Genomic DNA, 23751 nt, shown 5'->3' on the forward strand with positions numbered 1-23751 from the left:
CTCAGCTCTTTTTATTTTTATTTTGACACAGGGTCTCACTAAGTTGCTAAGTTTCCCAGAGTGGGCTTGAAATTGCAATCCTCCTGCCTTAGCTTCTCAGAGTGCTGGGATTACAGGTGTGCACCACCACAACCAACTGAGAGTTTATTTCTAGGCTCTTTATTTCATCTGTCTTTATGCTAGCCCCACACTGTTTTACTATAACTTTATAGAAAGTTTTCACGTCAGAATATGTAAGTCCTCCAAGTTACAGCTAAGATTGTTTTGGATATTTGGGGCTATTGAAATTCTATATGAATTTTAGGATTGTTTTTTGATTCTACTAGTGTAAAAAACTTTATTGGGATCTTGATAGGAATTTTATTGAATCTATAGATTGGTTGGGGTAGAATGGGCATCTTAACAATAATATCTCCTAATCTGTGAACAATGGGATATGTTTAATTAATTGATGTCTGTAATTTCTTTCAACAGTGTTTTGTAGTTCTGCTTATTTGTTTGCTTTTGGATGCTAGGAATTGAACCCAGGGGCATGGTAGGCTGAGTTCCAACCCAGCCCAGACTGTTTTGTAGTTTCTATTGTACTTATCTCTTATGTATTTCCTTGTGAATTTTAAGTAGTTTATTCTTTCTTGATACTACTATAGATGGAATTGTTTTCATAATTTCCTTCTCAGATTGTTCATTGTTAGTATATAGAAATGGAATGAATGTGTATTGACTTTGTATACAGTTACCTTGCTGAATTCATTTATTAAAATATTTGGGGGTTGATATCTTTAGGGTTTTCTACATAGAATTTTTCAGATGATAGCATCTGTGAACAGAGATAATTTTACTACTTCCTTTCTAATTTGGATTTTTTCCTTTTCTTTACCTAATTGCTCTGGCTATAAATTCTAGTATTGTGTTGAATAAAAGTGAAAGTAGGAATCCTTACCTTCTTCCTCATCATAGATGGAAAAATTTCAGTCTTTGAACATATAATGTGATCTCTGTGGGGTTTTCATATATGGTTTTTATTACACTGAGATAATTTCCTTCTAACCTTAATTTATTGAGTGTTTTTTTAATCATGAAAGGATGTTGGGTTTTGTTAATGCTTTTTTTCTTTTTTCTACCAGGGATTGAACTCGGGACCTTGCGCTTGCGCGGCAGGCGCCAGAACCACTGAGCTAAATCCCCGGCCCTGTTAATGCTTTTTCTGCATTAAGATGCTCTAGTTTTCTCCCTCTGTTCTATTAAAATGGTATACTAACTGATCAATTTTCATATGTTAACCTATCCTTGTATTCAAGAATAAATCCTTTTTGGTTGTAATGTATAATCCTTTAATGTGCTGCTGGATTTGGTTTGCGAGTATTTTGTTGAAGATTTTTGCATAAATATTCATAAGGGATGTTTTCCTGTAGTTTTCTCATAATGTCTTTGGCTGGCTTTGCTCTCAGTATAATGCCAGCCGCATAGAATGAATTAGAAATTGTTCCCTCCTCTTCAAAAATTTTTTGGGGTAGCTTGAGAATTATTGTTAAGTGTTCATTAAATGTTTGGTAGAATTTACCAGTAAAGTCCTCAGGTCTGGCTTTTTAGTTTTTGGTCATTAGTTTTTTGGTTATTGAGTCCATCTCCTTACTAGTTATAAGCCTGTTTAGATTTTCTCTTTCTTTATAATTTGGTCTTGGTTGGTTTTGCATCTTTTAGGAACTTTCATTTCATTGAAATTATCTAACTCATTGCCATAGAACTGTTCTCATAGAATCCTGTTTCTCTAGAATTGGTAGTAATATCCCCATTTTCACTTCTGGTTTTAGTAATGTAAATCTTCTCTTTTTTCTTAATCCATCTAGCTGATGGTTTATCAATTTCTTAATCTTTCCAGAAAAAACCTTTTGATTTTTCTTACTTTTCTATTCTATAACTTCATTTACTCTGCTACTCTTTATTATCTATTATCCTCTGCTAGCTTTAAGGTTTAGTTTGCTCTTCTCTTTCTTATTTCTTAAGTTGCAAAGTTGGGTTGTTGATTTGAGATCTTTCTTATTTTTTTAATGCAAGGTTTGTATTAGTCAGCTGTCCCATTACTGACACCCACAACTTAGAAGAGGAGAAGAGTATTTGGCTCACAATTTCCAACAGGTTCACCCCATGGTTGGCTGGCTCTAAGGCAGAAATAGCATGGTCGGAAAGCATGCCAGAGGACAGCTGCTCACCCATGGCTACTAGGAAGCAGAGAAAGAGAAGGAGGATCCAGGGACAAGAACACACCCTTCCAGGCCACACGCAGTGACCACCTCTAACCAGGGCCCACCTCCTAACAGCAAATCAGCTATGAAACCATCAGCAGACCAATCCACTGATGAGAATAGCCCCCATTCAGCCAGCTTCAACATGAGACTTTGGAGGACATTTTAGAGTTAAACCATAGCAGTGTTTATAGCTATGAATTTCCTCTTAGCACTGATTTTGTTGTGTCCATAAATTTTGATATGTTGTGTTTTTAATTTCATTCATCTCTAAGTGTTACAGTTTTTCTTGTGACTTCTTTTCTGATTAATTGGTTAAGAGTGCATTTAATTTCCATAAATTTATGTTTTCAGGGTTACTTTTGTTATTGATTTCTAGCTTCATTCTGTGGTGGCTGGAGAAGATACTTCGTATGAAATATATCTTTTTGAAAAAATGTATTAAGTCTTAACTCACGGCCTAACATGTGGTCCATTCTGGAAACTGTCCTGTGTGCACCTGAGAAGAATGTGCACGCTGCTGCTGTTGGATAGAGTGTTCCGCACAGGGTGAGTCTGTGAGGTCTGCTCAGCTGTGATGTTGTTTAGGTCTCTGTTTCTTTACTTATCTCTGTCTGGCTGTTTCATCCATTACTGAGAATAGAGAATTGAGTCTCCAACTACAGAACTATTTCCTTTTCTTTGTAATTCTGTTGGATTTAAAATTTTTTTATTTTAATGAATCACAAGTAGATATTATAAAAGCCAGTCTATGAAAAAATAATTTTTATAACAAAGATTGTTAGAGAATAACCATGGTGAATACACTTTGAATCATGACCTTAAAAGAATATATTTTCATTGACTAATCTATCTCTCAGCTCATTTCTTAATACTATACCTTTTATGCATAAAACATTTAAGTGTTGACAAAGTATCTCACATTCTGTATAATTTTGAACAATTTCTTCCAATTTCATGATATTTATCATTATTTTTGGCCCTTATTTTCACTTTCAGTTTCTCACAGCAGAGAGACAATGTGATATTTATGAATGTGTGTTCAATTTATTTCACTTTAGAGTATGGTCTCAAGGTGCGCTCCTTTACCTAGAAATGTCTCAAGTTTATCCTTTATAGCTGAATAGTACTACATTATTATTTTTTTTACTACATTATATTTTTTAAAACTCATCTTTTCTATCCATTCATCAGTTGATGGGCATTTGGGTTGTTTCCAAGATTTAGCTATTATAAATTGTGCCACTATAAACATGGGTGCACATGTATCGTTGTGGTATGATGCTTTTAATTCTTTTGGGATATTACCCAGAAGGGGAACAGCTGGGTCAAATGGGACCTCTAATCCTAGTTTTTTGAGGAATCTCCACACTGATTTCCACAGTGGCTGCACCAGTCTGCACTCCCACCAATAGTGGAGAAGGATTCTTTTTTCCCTACAACCCCACCAGCATTTGTTGTTGGTTGATTTATTGATAATAGCCATTCTTTCTGGGGTGAGGTGGAATCTCAGTGTTGTTTTAATTTGCATATCTCAAATGACCGGTGGTGTTAAACATTTTTTCATATATTTATTTGCTGTTTCTACTTCTTCATCTGAGGAGTGTATGTTCATCTCAGATGCCCATTTTTGGATTGGGTCTTTAAATTTGGGTTGCTTATTTTCTTTCAATTCTTTCTATGTTCTAGATATTAGTCCTTTGTCTGAGGAACTGCTGGCTAAAATTTTTCCCACTGTGTGGGTTGTCTTTTCACTCTGTTAGTGATTACTTTGTTTTGTGTTTTTGTTTTTGTTACTGGGGATCGAACTCGGGTCCTTGCGCTTGCACAGCAGGCGGCGAAACCACTGAGCTAAATCCCCGGCCCTGTTAGTGATTTCTTTTGCTGTGCAAAAGCTTTTTAATAAGATAAGCTCCCAGTTGTTGATTCTTTGTGGTATTTCCTGTGTGGTCTGGGTTTTGTTCATGAAGTCTTTGCCTACTCCTATGTCCTCAAGCATTCTACCTGTTCTCTCTTCCAGCAGATTAAGTGTTTCTGTTTTAATATTTAGCTCTTTGATCCATTTTGATTTTAGTTTAGTGCATGGTGAGAGACATGGGTCTAGTTTTACTCTTCAGCATGTGGGATGCCAGTTTTCCTGGCACCATTTATTAAAAAGCCTATCTTTCTTCCAGTGAACGTGTTTGGCCCCTTTGTCAAAGATAAGGTGGCTGAGTGTATTTGAAGTTCTTTGAATCTTCTAGTCTGTTCCAGTGATCTTGAGGTCTGTTTTTTTTTTTTTTTTTTTTTGCCAGCATCATGCTGTTTTTAGCACAGAAACTCTGTGGTATAATGTCAAGTCAGGGATTGTGATGCCTCCTGCTTTGCCTTTGTTGCCCACAACTGCTTTGCTATTTTAGATCTCTTTTGATTCCAAATGAATTTTAGGAATGATTTGTCTAGTTTTGTAAGGTATGCTAATGGTATTTTGATTGGGATTGCATTAAATCTGTATAACAATTTGGGAATACAGCCATCTTCAATACAGTGGTTCTTCCTACCCACAAGCAAGGGATATCTTTCCATTTTCTGATACCCTCTTTGATCTCCTTTTTCAGAGTACTGTAATTTTCAATGTAAAGATATTTTACTTCCTTTGTAAGATTGATTCCTAAGTATTTCATTTTTTTGATGCTATTATGAAAGGTATTGTTATCACTAATTTCTCTCTCTGAGTTTGTTGTTTGAGTACAGGAATGCTATTGATTTTTGAGTGTTGACTTTGTATCCAGTTTTGCTACTGAATTTGGTTATTAAATCTAGAAGTCTTTGGTGGAATTTTTGAGGTCTTTTATGTAAAGTATCATTTCATCCACAAATAATGACAATCTGACTTCTTCATTTCCAATCTTTATTCCTTTTATTTCTTTCTCTTGTCTAATTGCTGTGGCTAATGTTTCCAGAACCATATTGAACAGGAGTGGTGATAGTGGACATCCTTGTCTTGTTCCTGATTTTAGAGTGAAAGCTTTCAGATTTTGACCATTTAATATGATGTTGGCTGTTGGTGTGTCATAGATGGCTTTTATCAGATTGAGATAAAGACCATCTATACCAATTTTCTGTAGGGTTTTTATCATGAATGGGTGTTGGACTTTGTCAAATTTTTCTTTTTCTGCATTGATTGAGATGATCATGTGATTTTTGTCTTTGGCTCTGTTGATATGGTATATTACATTTATTGATTGGATATGTTGAACCATCTCTGCATCCTTGGGATGAATCCTACTTGGTCATGGTGTATAATCTTTTTTGTAATTTGCTGCATTCTGTTTGCCAGTATCTTATTGAGGACTTTTTCATCTATGTTCATTAGGGAAATTGGCCTATAGTTCTCTTTTTTGGTTAGATCCTTCTCTGGTTTTGGTATTAGGGCAATACTTGCTTCCAGGAGAGATTTTGGGAGTATTGCTTCCCTTTCAATTTCATTGAAGAGTTTGAAGAGTAGTGGCATTAGATCTCTCAATTTCTTATATAATTCAACAGTGAAACTGTCAGGGCCTGGGCTTTTCTTTGTTGGTAGGTTTTTAATTACATTTGCAATGTCATTGACTGATATTGGGTTATTTAGAATTTTTATATCTTCATGATTCAGCTTTGTTAATTCATGTATCTAGGAATCTGTCCATTTCTGCTGTGTTTTTCATCTTATTAAGTACAGGTTCTCGAAGTAGATATTGATGATCTTCTGGATTTGTACAGGATCCATTGTGATTTTACCCATTTGATTCCTAATTGCATGAATTTGAGTATTTTCTTTCCTTTTTTTGGATAAGGTTGGCTAAGGGTTTATCAATTTTATTTAATCTTTCAAAGAACCAATGCTTTGATTCATTGATTCTTTGTATTGTTTTTTAGTCTCCATTGCATTAATATCTCCTCTGTTCTTTATAATTTCCTCCTTTGAATAAGCTGTGGGCTTGATTTGTTCTTCTTTTACTAGACATTTGAGGTTCAACATTAGGTTGTTTATTTGCACTCATTCTATCCCCCCGCCCCCAACTGAAGATTGAACTCAGGACCTTGCACTTGTGAGGCAGGTGCGGTGCCATGAGCTAAATCCCCTGCTCATTCTGATTTCTTAATGTGAGAGCTTACTACTATAAAATTTCCTCTTAGGACTGCTTTCATTGCATCCCATAGGTTTTGGTGTGTTGTATTGGCATTATCATTTAATTTTATATACTGTTTAATTTCTTCTTTAATTTCATCTGTGATCCATTGGTTGCTCAGGAGGGTGTTATTTAATTTTCATATATTTCACAGTTTATGTGATTTCTTTTGCTGTTGACTTCCAGTTTCATTGCACTAAGGTCAGATAATATGCATGGAATAATTTCAATTCCTTTGCATTTACTTAAGCATGTTCTATGGGGTAGTATGTGATCTGTTTTGGAGAACATCCCATGTGCATCTGAAAAGAATGTGCATTCTGATGTTGTGGAGTGGAATACTCTGTAGACATCCACTAAGTCCATTTGTTCGCAGGTTTGGTTTAGTTCTGGTATTTCTTTGTTGATTTTTTGTCTAGTTGGTCTGTCTATTTGTGACAGTGGGGGTATTGAGGTCCCCCATTACAATTATATTAGTGCTTACTTGATTTTTCATGTCCATTAGTATTTGTTTTACATAGTTGGGTGCACTAGTATTTGGTGCATATATATTTATGATTGTTATCTCTTCCTCTTGGATTTTTCCCTTTACAAGGATGTAATAACCTTATTTGTCTCTCTTAATCAGTCTTGGCTTGAAATCCACTTTGTCTGCAAGTAGAATAGCTACCCCTGCTTTTTTCCAGGTTCCTGTCACATGGAGTATTGTTTTCCATCTTTTGACTTTCAGCCTATGACTTTCTTTTAGAGTTACATGTTTCCTATATGCAGCAAATTGTTGGATCTTGCTTCTTGATCCATTCTGCCAGTCTGTTTCATTTGATTTGAGTTGAGCCCATTTACATTTATGGTTATAACTGAAATGTATTGACTTATCCTTGACATGTTATTTTCCTGCTGTTGGTTCCCTGTCTTTCTCATCTGTTTAATTGCTTGTCCTGCCTTGTGGCTTCTTTCTATTGGTATTATTGCACTTGTTATCTTCTTTATCTCTTCCTAAAATATCCTTCAGGGCATTTTGTAGAGCTGGTTTAGTAGTCATGAATTTCTTCAGTTGTCCTTTCTTGTGGAATAAGAAGTACCTTATTTCTCCATTGAATATGAAAGATAGTTTTGCAGGGCACATCAATCTGGGTAGGAGGCTGTTTTCTTTCAGAACCTGGAGTACTTCACTGGAAGCTGTCTTTGACTTAAGGGTTTGTGTTGAGAAGTTTGCTGTGATTCTAATGGGCTTTCCTTTGTAGGTGCATTGTTTCTTTTCTCTAACAGCTTTTAATATTCTGTTCTTGTGCTGAATTTCTAGGATCTTGATAATTATATGCCTTGGTGTAGATTTATTTTGATCATGGCTCTTTGGAGTTCTATATGCCTCATCTATTTGCATGTCAAATTCTTTTTCCATGTTTAGGAAGTTTTCTGCCAATACTTCTTTGAACAGGCTTTGTATGGCATTTGCACTATCTGCAACTCTCTCATTGACCCCAATCAACCTAATATTGTTCTTTGCATCATCTTGCAATTTTTGGATTGATTTTTCGTGGTCCCTTACCATTTTAAAGATATCTTTCTTTTCATGGTCATTAACTGCATTCCTGTCTTCTAGTTCAGAAATTCTGTCCTCACCTTCATTTAATCTATTGTGTATACTTTCAGTGGAATTTTTAGTCACCTGGATACCATTTGAATCTATTTAATGAATTCCATTTCTTTCCTATGTTGGACATTCATGATTTCCATCAGTTTCCCAAGCTCCTCTAATTTTTTCTCTGTATCTACTCTAGATTCATTGAGCATGTCTTTCATTTTGATCATCATTTCCTTTTTTACCTGAGAGATTATTTTCTCTATTACCTCACATATCTGTTTTCTTCTGCTTCTATCATCTCAGAAAAAGCAGATGGGTGATTTCTGATTTCCTCTAACTTGTTTTCTCTTGGACTTGTCCTAGGTGGGCTGAAGGCCTGGGATTGCATTTTGCTTCTGCGTCTTGTCATTTTCTATTTTTTAATTTTATTTTGTTTTCTGTGTTGATGCTTGTAAATTTCTTATGGCAGATAGCTTTATCACTAGTATCAAGGGTTCTTTAGGAAATGACTACTTCTCAGAGATGTCTTCTGGGCATATGTGATTTTTGGTCTTTTTGTCTGTTCCAAGATCCTACCTTCCCAATTTATTAAGAATCAGAAGTTGCTATTTATTTGGCTCGGCACCCAGTCCTTTGCTACTGGGATATGGTGGTGATTATGGCCCCAGACAATATCAGTGTTGTCATACAAGGGAGAATAACTAATTACAACAGGTATGACATCTTGGCTAAAGAAGTACAATTAGCAATATCAATATCTCAAACACAGCCTAGAAACTGACAAACTGTGGTAACTATTAATTTTGGTACCTTTAACCATAGGAGCAAGATCTACAGTTACATAACACAATCCAACATAAACCAGGAGCTTGGATAGAATGAGTTTCTCCTTGGTGGGGTGTTTTTACACTGGGGGGCATAATTTAAGAGAGATAAGGGGCAAAACAGAGAGATAGATGAAGGGAAGTGTAGTAGAGGCAAGACTGGAAGACAACAGATGATCACCTAAGGTTTGGGTAACTGGAGAAGAGGACTGGAGAGAAAGCAAGAAGGATAAAGCAAAAGAATATCGAAGTGAACTAGAAAAACAAGAGACGATTTTCACTCACATGAAAATACCATAAACTCAAGAGAGATAGTTGAAGAAAGAAAAAGGATGAGTAGAACAAGATAAACACAAAGCGAAAAACTTTTTTTAAAAAGACAGAGGAAACAAAACCAACAAAGAACGAAAAAATAAATAAAAAGAGAAACTAAAATTCCTGCAGAGTCCTCAGCTCTATGGCAGTGTCCAAGGCAGGTAGTGTACTGGAACTGCGCTGTGTGTCCCTGCCACATCTGGGTAGAGTTTGATCTTGTGGGAGCTGGGGCCGGGCTTCAGCCAGCAGCTTTTTGGATGTCTCTCTCTGGCCCACCCAAGCCTCCTTGCCGAGGGTTGCTGTAGAGCCCTCAGGCAGGGGCAGCCCAGGGCTATTCTCAGTCCCCTAAAATCCTGCATGAGTCTGTGTCTTTCTCTCAAGCCACTGGTTGCACCTCACTTTTCAGCTGCCCTGCGGCCCCAACTTTGTAGCACACAACAGAGAAAGAAAAGAAGAAAAGAAAAATAAAAGAGGGAGGTCTGGCTGCCTTCCGTCAGGGAGGAGCAGAGTTCTGGTCAGCTCTGTTGTTTGCCAACGACAGCAAAATCCGCTGCCAGGCTGCAATGTCCCTTGTGGGGAGGAGGGCTAAGGAGACAGATCTTCTTTCCCAGATCTATCTTGTGTGGCTTGGGTTAGCTGCACCTTTCTAGTCCCTAAGTTTGTAGGGGGCTTCCCAGTGTGGGGATGTGTGCTTGGTTCCTCCGGCTGCTGGTATCCCTGTGGGCCAGTGTCCTGTTTTCTACCCATGTTTTATTTGATCTACTAGTCTCTTTTTTCAGATTGGTTTTGGCATCAGGATGTATGTCCTTTCCTTTCTTCCAATTAGCTCTGTTTTTAGTTGATTTTTCTCTGAGAAGGTCCCACATGACTCCTCTCAGCCATGTTGAATCCCCAATTCTGTTGGGTTTTGCTTCATGTATTTTGATGGTCTAGCATTAGATTAATAATTGTATCTTCTTGCTATTTTGAACCTCTTATTGATATATAATAGCCTTTTTTTCACTTGTAATCTTTTTTTACTTACCTAAAATCTATTTTATCTAATATAAGTATGGCCACTTCTCTTTTTGATTAGTATTTGCATGTTATATCTTTTTTCCATCTTTTCACTTTCGGTCTATTTGTGACTTTAGATTTAAAGTGAGTCTCTTGTAGATAGTATATAGCTGGGTCATTCTACCAATTGCTGGCTTTGTTTGGAGAGTTTACACCATTTGCATTCAAAGTAATTACTGATGAGGAGGGATGCCTTTTATTTTGCTATTTGCTTTTTATATTCTTTATTGCTTTTTTCATTCCTTATTTTACTATCTTCATTTGTGTTGATTTTTTCCAGTGAAACATGTAAATTCCTTTCTTATTCTTTTGTATATATTCTGCAGTTATTTTCTTTGTAATTATCATGGGAGTTACATACTCTAATTTGAATTTATAACAGCTTACTTTCAATAACATATGAAAACTCTGCTCTTTTAACAGCTCAGCCCCAGCCGCTTTGGTTTGTTCATGTCCCCAAAATATGTTTTATATACTGTATGCCTAAGAACATAAACTAATAATTCTTTTAAACCTATTAGGCTTTTAAGTTGTGTAGAAAACAAAATATAGAGTTGTAAGCCAAAGTTATACATTTACAGTTGCCCGTGTATTTACCTTTATTAAATCTTAACTTCTTCGTAAAGCTCCGAGTCACTGTCTAGTGTCCTTTCCTTTCACACTGCAAGACTGCCATGTATGCCCTTGTCATGTGTTTTATTTTTCTTTTAGCATTTTGTATTTATTGGCCCACCATCTTCTGGTCTTCAAAGTTCCTGATGGCAAAACTGCTGATGGTGTCATTGAATATGGCTCTTTTTTTTTTTTTGGTACCAGGGATTGAACTCAGGTCTTTGCACTTGTGAGGCAGGCGGCAGAACCACTGAGCTATGTGATGCTTTGCTTTTCTCTTTTCTCTTGCTGCTTTCCAGAGTCTCAGTCTTTTGAAAGTCTGACTATGTCTTGCTGTTACTCTTTATGAGTTTATCTTGCTTGGAGCTCCCAGCACTTTTGGGATGTTTGCATTAGGACTTCCCTTAAGTTTGGGGAGTTGAAAAGCAGTTATTATTATTATTATTGTTGTTATTTTTGAGACACTATATAGTTCAGGCTGGCCTTGAACTCACTATGTAGCACAGGCTAGCCACAAACTTGTAGCAATCCTTCTGCCTCAGCCTTCTGAGTCCTGGGATTACAGGCATGCACCATGACACCTGACTTCAGGAATTAAAAAAAATATATTCTCAGTGCCCTTCTCTCTCTTCACTTTCTGGGAGTCACATAATGCAGCCATTGGTCAGCTTAACAGTGTTCTTTGGTTCCCTATGCTCTGTTCTGTGTTCTTCAGTTTTTTCCTTGTTATTTCTCAGACTTGATAATGTCTATTGTCCTATCTTCAAGTTCACTCATTCTTTCTTGTGCTCAAAAGAGTCCTTGAATCCCACTGGAGAACTTTCATTTGTTATATTCTTCAGTTTTAGAATTTAGCTTTGGTTTCTCTTCAGGTATTCTCTCTCTATTAATATTTCCACTTTGTTTTTCAGTTCATAAGTTTGTTGACTTTCTCCACATCTTTTTTAGTTCTTTAAGCATCTTTAAGACAGTTGTTTAAGTCTCTCTGCTAATTTCTTATTAGGTCTTTTCAGGCACAGTTGCTTTGATTTTCTTCCCTTTGAATGAACCATACTTTATTTCTCTGTGTGCTCAGTCATTTTTCTTGTTGAAAACTGGACATTTGAATCTAATCATCAATAACTCTGCAAAATTAGATTCTCCTTCCCAAGGGTTTTCCTGATTTCTGTTAACAGTTTTTAAGTCATTGAGACTCCTCTGACAACAATCAGCCTGAGGTGTAAACTTAAGTCTCCTTGAGTCTTTTTTCAAGTCTGTGCCTTCCATGGACATACAGTCGCTTCCGGTTCTCTTATACTTGTAGCTGCTTTTGAATGTCCCAGCTTCTAATGTCTGATTTCTCAAAAGGGGAAAAGACAAAAATAAAAGGAAGGAAGCGCCTGGCTCCTAGAATCTCCTGGCAGTCACTTCAGCAGTGGGGGGATCACAGCAATGCGGGGAGCAGCAGCAAACATGCTGCCACCTCTTGGTCTGCACCTCTTTAATCAGAAAAAAAATAATCAGAGATCAGACCATAAGATCAGAACATGAACTCCGGATGTTTGGAGGAGAGGATCTTTATCGTTGCCTGGCTGTCCCGAGCCTGTGCAGACTGCTCTAGGAACATGTTGGGCACAGCTGTCTGCCCTGTGGCCCAGAGGTGGGAATATGTCACTGCTACTGTGCCTAGAGGTGACGCTGACAAAATTAACTGCACTCTCCAGCCCCAGCCTTTCCCTGGAAGTCTCAAGCCTTCCATTGACTCCAGGGCTCCAGCACAGTTTCATCAGGCAGGTCCTGCCAGACAGCTGTTCTCAATGGGGAGGGAGACGGACTCCTGGTGCCTCACTCGGCCATCTCTCCTGAATTTTCACAAGTGACCACTTTTTCTCCTGATTTGTGAAAATATAACAATGAGGTAGATTTTAGTTTTCACTGAGAAAAAAATAAGTCCAAATGTATGTTTATCTGTTTGGTAAAATTCGCTCTAAGGAACTTTTTCCTAGGTATCATGATTAATCTCTTTCAGAACAGACAGTTTCTTTATGTTATGTTTTCCTATATTCAGAGAATAGGTGGTAATGCTTGAAAGGGTGAAAGCACTCCTGTAAGTTTGAGGTCAAAGCTTATTTGCCAAGGTGGAATATTTCTTAATTTACCAAGATTCGATAACTTTCACAGTGGGCAAAGTTGACTCCTGTGACAACCAGATGTCTGGAACCATTGACCTCTCGTCCAGTAAGCTTGAGAATAGATTGAAAATAGAAAACAGAGCATGCCAAGCAATCTGTTGAAAATCAGGGAAGAATTTCTTCCCTTGAGTAAATAATTTCTTAAAAGTGGCAGCAAGAAGGAGTGAAAAGGTCCTAAAGTTAGAACTTGAAGTCTTGTGTCCCAGCGAGGTATGTGAAGCAGTGTTACAAGGACACCGTTCTGACACACCAGGAAATGGATTTGTAGGGCAGTAGATCTAAGTAACTGGCATGTTTGTTCTTGAGTGGTTAATGGAGAATTAACCACTGTGGTGGTGTTCAGTAAAAGGCATCTTAAAGTGACACACACCAGCTCTATACCACCTGACTTCACCTTCTACTCCTTCATCTCAGTCCTGCTCCAGCAACGACAGCCTCTGTGATGTTTACTGAATGTAATAATGACACGTGCTCTTGCCACAGGGCCTTTGCATGGCTTTCCCACTGTCGAAAGCAAAGGTCCTGCCCATCCATCCTGCACCTCTCACTCTTACTTCCTTCAGGTCATTGCTGAGTACCAGCACTTCAGTGAGTTTTCTCCAAACCTCTATGTTCAAAGCTAATCGGGACCTCCCACTCTTCTGTGCAGCTCTTGTCCCCATAGCATTTATTGCCATCTAATACTTAATATATATTTAATTCACCCCCCAAAAAGGAATGTAATTTTCAAGAAGGCAGGAGTTTGTCCTCAATGTCTTGTTGTTTTTTTAAATTTTATTTTATTGGTACATTTAAAGTATACAATATAATGACATTCATCATTGGAAATTTGCACCTTTACATAATCTCTCTTGGTTCTTGTTTTTCCCCCTTCCCCTGCCCTCCCTTCAACCCCTCCATCCCTCCCTATTTACACAGACTTTGTTTCCATTTTTTCACTTTCTCATATTAATTCCATTCCCTTCTTTCCTTTCCCCACCCCTCCCACTTTCCCTTTCCCTTTGCCCCTTTTCTTCCTATTTCACATTATCTATTATACCTTTTAGTCCTCATTTACACTTTCAGTTTCTCACATCAGAGAAACTATTCAGTATTTACACATGTGTGTCCTATTTATTTCACTTAAGAGTATTGCCTCAGTGTGCATCCACTTAGCTATAAATGTCTCTAATTTCTCATTTTTTATTTTTTTATTTAAAAAACCACATTTTCTTTATCCAGTCTCCAGTTGATGGGCATTTGGGCTGCTTCCAAGATTTAGCTATTACAAACTGTGCTGCTATGAACATGAGTGCACATCCATCACTGTGGTATGATTATTTTAATTCTTTGGGAAGATACCCAGCAGGGGAATAGCTGGGTCAAATGGGACTTCCAGTCCTAGTTCTTTGAGGTATCTCCATACTGATTTCCACAGTGGTTGCACCAGTCTACACTCCCACCAGCAGTGGAGCAGGGTTCCTCTTTCCCCACAGTCCCGCCAGCATTTGTTATTGGTTAATTTCATGATAGCAGCCATTCTTTCTGGGGTGAGGTAGACTCTCAGCGTTGTTTTCATTTGCATCTCTCGAATAACCAGTGATGTTGAACATTTTTTTGTATGTTCATTTGCTATTTCTACTTCTTTGTCTGAGAAATGTCTGCTCATTTCAGATGCCCATTTTTGGATTGGGTGTTAAATTTGGGAGGTCTGATTTTTTTAAGTTCTTTATAGAGTCTAGATAGTAGATCTTTGTCTGAGGAACAGCAGGTGAAAAATTTTTCCCACATTGTGGGTTGTCTCTTCACTCTGTTGGTGGTTTCTCTTGCTGCGGAGAAGCTTTTTAGTAAGAAGAGATCCCACTTGTTGATTGTTTGTGCTAGTTCACAGGCAACTGAGGTTTTATTCATAAAATCTTTTCCTACACCAATGTCTTCAAGACTTCTACCTAACTTCTGTTCCAGCTGGTTCAGTGTTTCTGTTTTAATATTTAGATCTTTAATCCATTTAGATTTTAGTTTAGTGCATGGTGAGAGATATAGGTCTACTTTTAATCTTTGGCAATTGAAACCCAATTTTTCTAGCACCATTTATTAAGAGGCTGTCTTTCCTCCACTGAGGGTGTTTGGCTCCTTTGTCAAAGATAAGGTGGCTGAGTGTCTTTGGAGTTGTTTCTGCATCTTCTAATCTGTTCCACTGGTCTTCAGGTCTGTTTCTTTGCTGGTACTATGCTGTTTTTATCACAGTAGCTTTGTAATATAGTTTCACATCGTGGGTTGTAATACCTCCTGCCGTGTCTCTGTTACCTAGAATTGCTTTTGCTATTCTGGGTCTCTTCTTGTTCCAAATGAATTTGTGGATTGTTTTCTCAAGGTCCATGAAGTATGCTGCTGGGATTTCAATTGGGATTGCCTTGAATCTATATAGCAGTTTTGGAAGATTGGCCATTTTCACTATGTTGAACCTTCCTACCCAGGAGCAGGAGATGTCTTTTCATTTCTGATGTCATCTTCAATCTCTCTTTTCAGAGTGCTATAGTTTTCAGAGAAGAGGTCTTTGATTTCTTTTGTTAGGTTGATACCTAGGTATTTCAGTTTTTTGGATGCTATTGTGAAAGGAATTGTTTGCCTTATTTTTGTCTCAGTGAGTCTGTTGTTTGTGTCCAGAAAAGCTATTGATTTTTATGTGTTGACCTTATATCCAGCAACTTCACTGAATTTGGTTATTAAGTCTAGAAGACTTTTGGTGGTGTTCTTGGGGTCTTCTATATAGACTATCATGTCATCTGCAAAGAATGACAATTTGACTTCTTCATTTCTTACCTTTATACCTTTTATTTCTTTCTCTTGTCTAATTACCATGGCTAATGTTTCCAAGACTATATTGAACAGGAGTGGTTATAGTGGACATCGTTGTCTTGTTCCTTATCCTTATAATAAGTGTGAAGGATTTCAGTTTTTGGCCATTTGGTATGATATTGGCTGTTGGTTTTTCATAGATGCCTTTTATCAGATTGAGGTAGAGACCGTCCATTCCAAGTTTTTGTAGGGTTTTTATCATGAATGGGTATTGGACTTTGTCAAATTTTTCTTTTTCTCCATTGATTGAGATGATCATGTGATTTTTGTCTTTGGCTCTGTTGATATGGTGTATTACATTTATTGATTTGCATATGTTGAATCATCCCTGCATTCGTGGGATGAATCCTACTTGGTCATGGTGTATAATCTTTTTTATGATTTGCTGCATTCTGTTTGCCAGTATCTTATTGAGGACTTTTTCATCTATGTTCATTAGGGAAATTGGCCTATAGTTCTCTTTTTTGGTTGGCTCCTTCTCTGGTTTTGGTATTAGGGTAATTCTTGCTTCCAGGAGAGATTTTGGAAGTATTGCTTCCTTTTCAATTTCATTGAAGAGTTTGAAGAGTAGTGGCATTAGATCTGTCAATTTCTTTTTCTTTTTAAAATTTTTAAAAAATTTCTCTCAATTTCTTATACAATTCAGCAGTGAAAATGTCAGGGCCTGAGGTTTTCTTTGTTGGTAGGTTTTTAAATTACATTTGCAATGTAATTGATTGATATTGGGTTATTTAGAATTTTTATATCTTCATGATTCAACTTTGTTAATTCATATATCTAGGAATCTGTCCATTTCTGCTGTGTTTTTCATCTTATTAAGTATAGGTTCTCAAAGTAGATATTGATGATCTTCTGGATTTGTACAGGATCCATTGTGATTTTACCCATTTGATTCCTAATTGCATGAATTTGGGCCTTTTCCTTCCTTTTTCTGATAAGGTTGGCTAGGGGTTTGTCAATTTTGTTGATTCTTTCAAAGAACCAACTCTTGGCTTCATTGATTTTTTTGTATCATTCTCTTAGTCTCCATTGCATTGATTTCTGCTCTGATCTTTATAATTTCCTCCCTTGTATGAGCTTTGGGTTTGTCCTGCTCTTCTTTTTCTAGAAGCTTGAGGTTCAGCACCAGGTTGTTTAATTGGTCTCACTCTCTTTTCCTAATATGCGTATTCACTGCTATGAATTTCCCTCGTAAGACTGCTTTCATTGTGTCCCATAGATTCTGATATGTTGTATTGTCATTGTCATTTAATTGAAGGAACAATCTGATTTCTTCTTTAATTTCCTCTGTGACCTGTTGGTTATTTAGAAATGTGTTGTTCAATTTTCATGTCTATGAAATTTTTGCAGTTTCTTTTACTGTTGATCTCCAATTTCATCGCACTATGGTCTGATAATATACAGGGGATAACTTCAATTCCTTTGCACTTAAACATGTTCTGTGAGTGAGTATGTGGTCTGTTTTGCAGAATGACCTGTGTGCAGCTGAAAAGAATGTGTATTCTGATTTTGTGGGGTGGAGTACTCTGTAAATATTTGTTAAGTTTATTTGTTCAAGAGTTCGATTGAGTTCTAGTATTTCATTGCTTGTTTTTTGTCTAGTTGATCTATCTATTTGTGATAGTAGGGTATTGAGGTCCCCCACTACTATTGTATTAGTGCTTATATGATTTTTTTATGTCCATTAGTATTTTTTTATATAGTTGGGTGCACTAGTGTTTGGTGCATAGATAATTTATGATTGTCATCTCTTCCTCTTGGATTGTTCCCTTTACAAAGATGTAGTGTCCTTCTTTGTCTCTCTTAATCTGTGTTGGTTTGAAATCCACTTGATCTGCAAAGAGGATAGCTACCCTTACTTTTTTGGGGGTTCCTGTCACATGGAGTATTGTTTTCCTCACTTTAACTTTCAGTCTATGAGTTTCTTTTTGAATTAAGTGTGTTTCTTATATGCAGCATATTGTTGGATCTTGCTTCTTGACCCATTCTGCCAGTCTATTTCTTTTGATTAGTGAATTGAGACCATTGATGTTGATGGTTATAACTGATATGTGTTGACTTATCATTGTCATGACTTTATCTTTTTGTTGGATTCTCCCCCTTTACATTTAATGTCTTGTTGTGCCCTATGGATTCATTTTGGTGTGCTTCCTGGAGTTGTGATCCTCATTGTCTTTTCCTAGGATATTGTGTAAAATTTTTTGGAGTGCTGGTTTGGTATTCATGAAGTTCCTAAGGTGCTCTTTTTCATGAAAGTATCTTATTTCTCCATCAGTTTGGAAAGATAGTTTTGCAGGGTACATCAGTCTGGGTTGGAGGCTGTTTTCCTTTAGGGCTTGGAATCCATCACTCCAAGCTCTTCTTGTCTTGAGGGTTTGTGTTGAGAAGTCTGCTGTGATTCTGATGGGCTTTCCTTTGTATGTGATTTGTTTCTTTTCTCTGCTTGTAGAATTTTGTTCTTCTGTTAGGTTTCTGGAATCTTAACAATTATATGCCTATGTGAAGATTTTTTTTGATCAAGGCTAGTTGGAGTCCCATATGCATCACTTATCTGTATGCCAAGTTCTTTTCCCCTGCCTGGGAAGTTTTCTGCCATCACTTCTGTGAACAGTTTTTTTAATGTCATTTGCACGCTCTCCTATTTCTTTGTTGACTCCAATCAGTCTTATGTTATTCTTCTTTGCATCGTCTAGCAGCTGCTGGATTGATTTCTCATGTGCCCTTACAATTTTAAAGCAATTTTTCTTTTCCTGGTCACTAATTGCAATCTTATCTTCTATATCTGAAATTTTGACCTCGCATTGGTTCATTCTACTGTGTAGACTTTCAGTGGAGTTTTTAATTTCCTGGAAATCTATTTGCATCTGTTTATGGGTTCCATTTGTTTCCTATGTTAGGATTCCATCATGTTCCACAGCTCCTCTCTGGATTTATTGATCATGTCTTGCACTATGGGCACAATCTCTGCTGTTATGTGAGAAATGATTTCTGATTTCATTTTTTCCAGATCCTCTTTTGTTGCCAGTTCAGGGAGTCCAGGTGGTTGAGTATCAGAGTGTTACATCTTGTTTCCCTTTGGGCTTGCTGTAGGTGATCTGGAAGTGTGGTTTTGAGGCTTGTTTACATGTCTTCTCATTTCAACAGGAGACGGAGGGTCGGGGGTGTGCTGCTGGCACACCCCGCACAGCTCACCTCCTCTGTGCTGGGAGTAGTGGTACATTGGCCCAGAAGCATCCTCCCCTGCACTGGGAATGGTGGCATGTCGACCCCCCCATGCCTTGTTTTTAACATGCTACTATATTTCTATTTTTTAGACTTGTTCACAGCACATGGAAGGTGCTTAAGAAGTACTTCTTGAATAAAATGTATGAGGAAAAGTGGGAATCTTGATTCTCTAATTTCTTACTTAAATTATTGGCATTTGTATAGAATTGATATTAGCCTTAGGAGATAGATTTTTTTCCCCATTTCAGGCTTAAGATGGTTTAATTTTTAAATTTCTTCTTCTTGCCTGTGGCCATACCTGGTTACATGTAGAAATAAAATCACTAGAATAAGCGAGTTGCAGATCATTTGGAGCAATCCTGGGGAGGAAGAAGCATATTCAAGGAAGTGTTGAAGACTTGGAAAAAAGCCCTGAGTGCACTCACTTTGCTAATGTAAACAGGCCCGTTCCTGGATCAGAATCACACCTGTGTCTGTGCCTTTGTCTTATCTATTTTAATACAAGGATCTCTGTAACAGGAGGGTTTGCCAAGGGTGAATGTGACCCTCCAAGGCCATGTGTTGAAACTTCATCCCCCGTGCAGCAGTGTTGAGAGATGAGACCTTCCAGATATGACAGGTCATCAGGGCCCTGCCCTGTGAATGGCTCCATCTTGTCACCAGGAGTGGGGTCCACATTAAAGTCTGAGTGTAGCCCTCTTCCTCCCTCTCCATCACGTGCATGCCCTTTTGCCTCTGCCTTCCAAGCCTTTGGATCTATAAGAGAGAAATCTTACTCTAAATACATCCAGTCTCAGATATTCTGTTATAGCAGCAGAGAACAGACCAATACAGAAACTGTGACCAAAAGGTATGGCTTTGCATATCACAATAAGTAAAGGGCATGTTTCTGAAAATGTAGCTTTTGGTTGTGACTTTGGTAGTAGGTAGTGAGTGGAAGCTGGTAGAACTTGAAGGAGAAAGCTAGAAAAATATTTCTGTTACAGGAATTTTAAGGGCGATTCTAGTGAGGACTTGGAAGACAGGAGCCTGTATCATATTTGGGTTAATGATGTTTTAGTCAGTGATATGCGATGATAGTGCCCTATGTTACAGTGGAGCTAAAAAAGTCATGTCCCTGATGATGTGGCTGCCAGAGGCTGTAGCACAACACATTGCTCATGTGTTTGTGGCATTGCTGGTGTTGACAGACCTGTTGCACTGCCCCCATGTAAGAGTGCAACAATCCAATTATGTGTAGTGCCTGCTACTAGCAAATGACAATAGATGACTAGGTTACTGGTTCATGACTGTGCTGTGCTATAATGCAGCATCTTATAGCTTACTCCTATTTACTGAAAAATGTCTGTAGCCTCAGACATCTCATGTTTACCAGGTCTCTGGACACACCTGGCCTGGCCAGGTATGAGTTTACACCTCATCGGGAGGCCCTCTGAGGGCCTGACTTTGCCATCTAGGTTTGTGTATGCGCCCTCTAGGACACACACAGCAACACGGCCTAATGATGTACTTCTCCAGGTGTGTCTCTGTCTTCAGGTAATGTGTCACTGTACTCAGAGCTCATGGTCAAAATGTTAATAGAAGTTAGAAATGTAGACAGTAAAGACCATGCTCATAAGGTTTCACACAGACATGAGAGAAAAGGCATTGGAAACCAGAGTGAAGATCATCCTTCTTACACAGTTGTTGAGGACTTGTTGGAATTCTGTGTCCTAGAACTTTGTAGAAGGCAGAACCTAAGAGTGATGAACTAAGATATCTGATGAAAGAAATATCTAAGCAGCAAAGTATTCAAGGCACATCATGGCTTCTGTTGATCACTTACAGTAAATTGAGAAAAGAGAAATGATTTAAAAGTGGGATTTAGAATTAAAATGAAAGCAGAAGGCAAAGATTCAGAAAACTTTCAGTGTGGCCTTGTAAAGAATAAAAAAGGAAGTTTAGAAGAGACTACTAAGGCTGGGGCCAAGTGGCGGTTGGCTAAGGAGATGAATCTGGCTGGAAGAGAATCCCAGTCATCGGGTCAATGGGAGAAGGGTGCTGAGGGTAGGTTTTCTAGAGCAGTGAACCCATAGAACAGTGATGCTGAACAAACGTGCCACAGCCAGCTGTTTATCATCATTAAAAGCTCTAAAAGGTTCGCCATCACTGCCATAGGACCTCAGCACTCACTGCCCTGCACTCAGGACTCTGCTCCCCCAGTTCTGGCACAGTGCCTCTCAGCTGTCCTGGCTGTGGCTCAGGTGGGCCCCAGTATGTCTCAGCCCACTGATCTGGGAGGTACAAGGCATAAACCCTCCTTCAATCGCTAGATCCCCCATTTGCAAAAGGTCTATCTCCCTATATGCTGTTATCTATCTTTTCTTTTGCTCTGTAAGTTATTCACACTTTGAGTTTCTCTTATAAGAGTAACTATGCAATATTTAAGCTTGTGTGTCTGCTTTATTTCACTAAGCATTATGGTCTCATGATATATCTATTTTCCTACAAATGATTCAAATCTATCATTCTTTATGGTTGAGTAGTACTCCATTTCTTTTTCTATTCATCTGTTGATGGATATTCAGGCTGCTTCTAAGATTTAGCTATGGTAAGTTGTGCTGCTAGAACATGTGTATTCATGTATCACTGTAATATAATGTCTCTAACTCTTTTTGGAAGACCCCCTGAAGGGGAAGAACTGGGTCGAATGGAACTTCTAATTTCAGTTTTTTGAGAAATTTCCATACTTATTTTCATAACAGTTGCAATAGTTTACATTCTTACTAACAATGTAGAAGGGTTCCTTTTTGTCCTGCAGCTTACTAGCATTTGTTCTTTTTTGAGTTCTTGATGATAGCCACTCTTTATGAAGTAAAGTGGAATTTCAGTATTATTTTAACATGCGTTTCTCTAATGGCCAAAGATGTTGAACATTTTTTCATGTATGTATTGGCCATTTATATTTCCTCTTCTGAGAAGTGTCCATTCATTTCAGTTGCCCATTTTTATTGGGTCTTTTATTTGGGGGACTCTAGCTTTTTGAGTTCTTTATACATTCTAGATATTAGTCCTCTGTCCAGAGAGTCACTGGCAAAATTTTTTCTCATTTTGTCGACTATCTCTTCACTGTTTTCCTTTGCTTTGCAGCTTTTCAGTGTGATATAATCCCATTTGTTGATGCTTGGTGTTATTTCTTGTGTAATTGGGGTTCTGTTCAGAAAGTCCTTGCCTACACCTGTGTCTTCAAAAGTTTTACCTATTTTATCTTCCAGAAGATACAGTATTTCTGCTTTAATATTTTTATCTTCAATCCATTTTGATTTTATTTTAGTGCATGGTGAGAGATGTGAGCCTACATTCAATGTTTTGCATGTGGGTATGCAGTTTTCCAAGCATCATTTGCTATCTTTTCACCAGCATGTGTTTTTGGTCCCTTTCTCAGACTAGATATCTACGTGCCTGGGGTTGTTTCTGCATCCTCCTTGTATTTCATTGATTCGCATGTCATTTTTGTGAGTACTATGCTGGGATTTTTTTTTATCACTTATAGCTTTGTAATATAGTTTATATGTCTGCTTTATTTCACTGAGCATTATGCCCTCATGGTGCATCTATTTTCCTATAAATGACTCAAATTAGCCATTTTTATGGCAAAATATTACTCCATTTCTTTTTCTGTTCATCTGTTGATGGATATATAGGAGATCTATGATTATAATGCTTGGCTCTTGTTGCCTAGGATTGCTTTTGCTATTCTGGTGTTTTTCTGGTTCCATATAAATTTTTTGATTGCTTTATATAGTTTTGTGAGGAATGCTGTTGGTATTTTGATTTGGGTTCCATTAAATCTATAAATCTATAAAGCTTTGGTAATATGGCCATTCTGGCAACATTAATTCTGCCTAGCCAGGAATAGGAAATGTCTTTCCATTTTTCTGGTATCCTTTTTGATCTTCCTGTTCAGAGTTCTAAAGTTTTCATTGCAGAGTTCTTTCATTTCCTTGGTTAAAGCAATACTTAGGTATTTAACATCTTTTTTTATGCTTCAAATGCAAAATATTTATTACACAAAAAAGTAATAACTGACAAACTACCAATATGTTGAATTTAGAAAAAGTACTAAGTTATTTTGTAACTCTTTTTAAAAAAAGACATATTTGTATTATTCAAGCTAACTTACTTCCAAGTTACAAAATTTTGGTTTAAAAAATGCTTCTCTATGACTGCCTCAATTTATTTTGCTATGCCCTGACAAAAACAAAGTATCTTTGAAATGCTTTGGGTATTTAAATGGATGTTCGTAACATACATTTATATAAATAACTTTTGTATCAGTAACAGGCCAACATATACCCTCCCTAAACACCCTTTTAGTAGAAACAGGAACCATTAATGATGCAGAATACAACTTACAGTACCTCTCAATTTACATACAGCACAATAAGCAATCTGACTAGGCTAGTGATATTTAAAGAATATCGTTAGTCATGCTCTGCTGGCATTACTGAATATGGTAGTACTCTCATCAAATGAATAGTACTTCCATTATCTCATATTTTCCTCTATATTCCTTGTCTCCAGGTTGGAATAGCCATGTGGGATATGTAGAAGTGGCCCAGAGCCTGTTGGTTCTATGCTTTTGCTTCATTCTTCCCAACCTTTGGTAGATTTGTAAAGCCTAGAGGGAACTCTATTAACATTATTTTTGAACTTTTCCTTTAATTTTGCCAATCTTCTTTGTTTTTCTGC

General features: G+C 37.5%; 1 protein-coding gene across 6 annotated transcripts in view; it reads left to right on the forward strand.

Annotated features, from left to right (window-relative positions):
• Zc2hc1b (zinc finger C2HC-type containing 1B) overlaps nt 1-23751 on the forward strand; it is a 60302-nt gene that overhangs the window by 28000 nt on the left and 8551 nt on the right. For 3 of the 6 annotated variants that reach the window (XR_002395464.2, XR_015442502.1, XR_015442503.1), the window contains exon 7: nt 2623-2792. The exons of the other annotated variants lie outside the window; for them this stretch is intronic. The gene's annotated coding sequence lies outside the window, so the exon portion shown is untranslated. The remainder of the gene's footprint in view (nt 1-2622; nt 2793-23751) is intronic. 6 annotated transcript variants of the gene reach the window in all.

The sequence above is a fragment of the Heterocephalus glaber genome, unplaced genomic scaffold, assembly GCF_053883595.1.
Source record: "Heterocephalus glaber isolate CG9 unplaced genomic scaffold, H.glaber_assembly_v1.0 deba00001550, whole genome shotgun sequence".
NCBI classification, from domain to species: Eukaryota; Metazoa; Chordata; class Mammalia; order Rodentia; family Bathyergidae; genus Heterocephalus; species Heterocephalus glaber.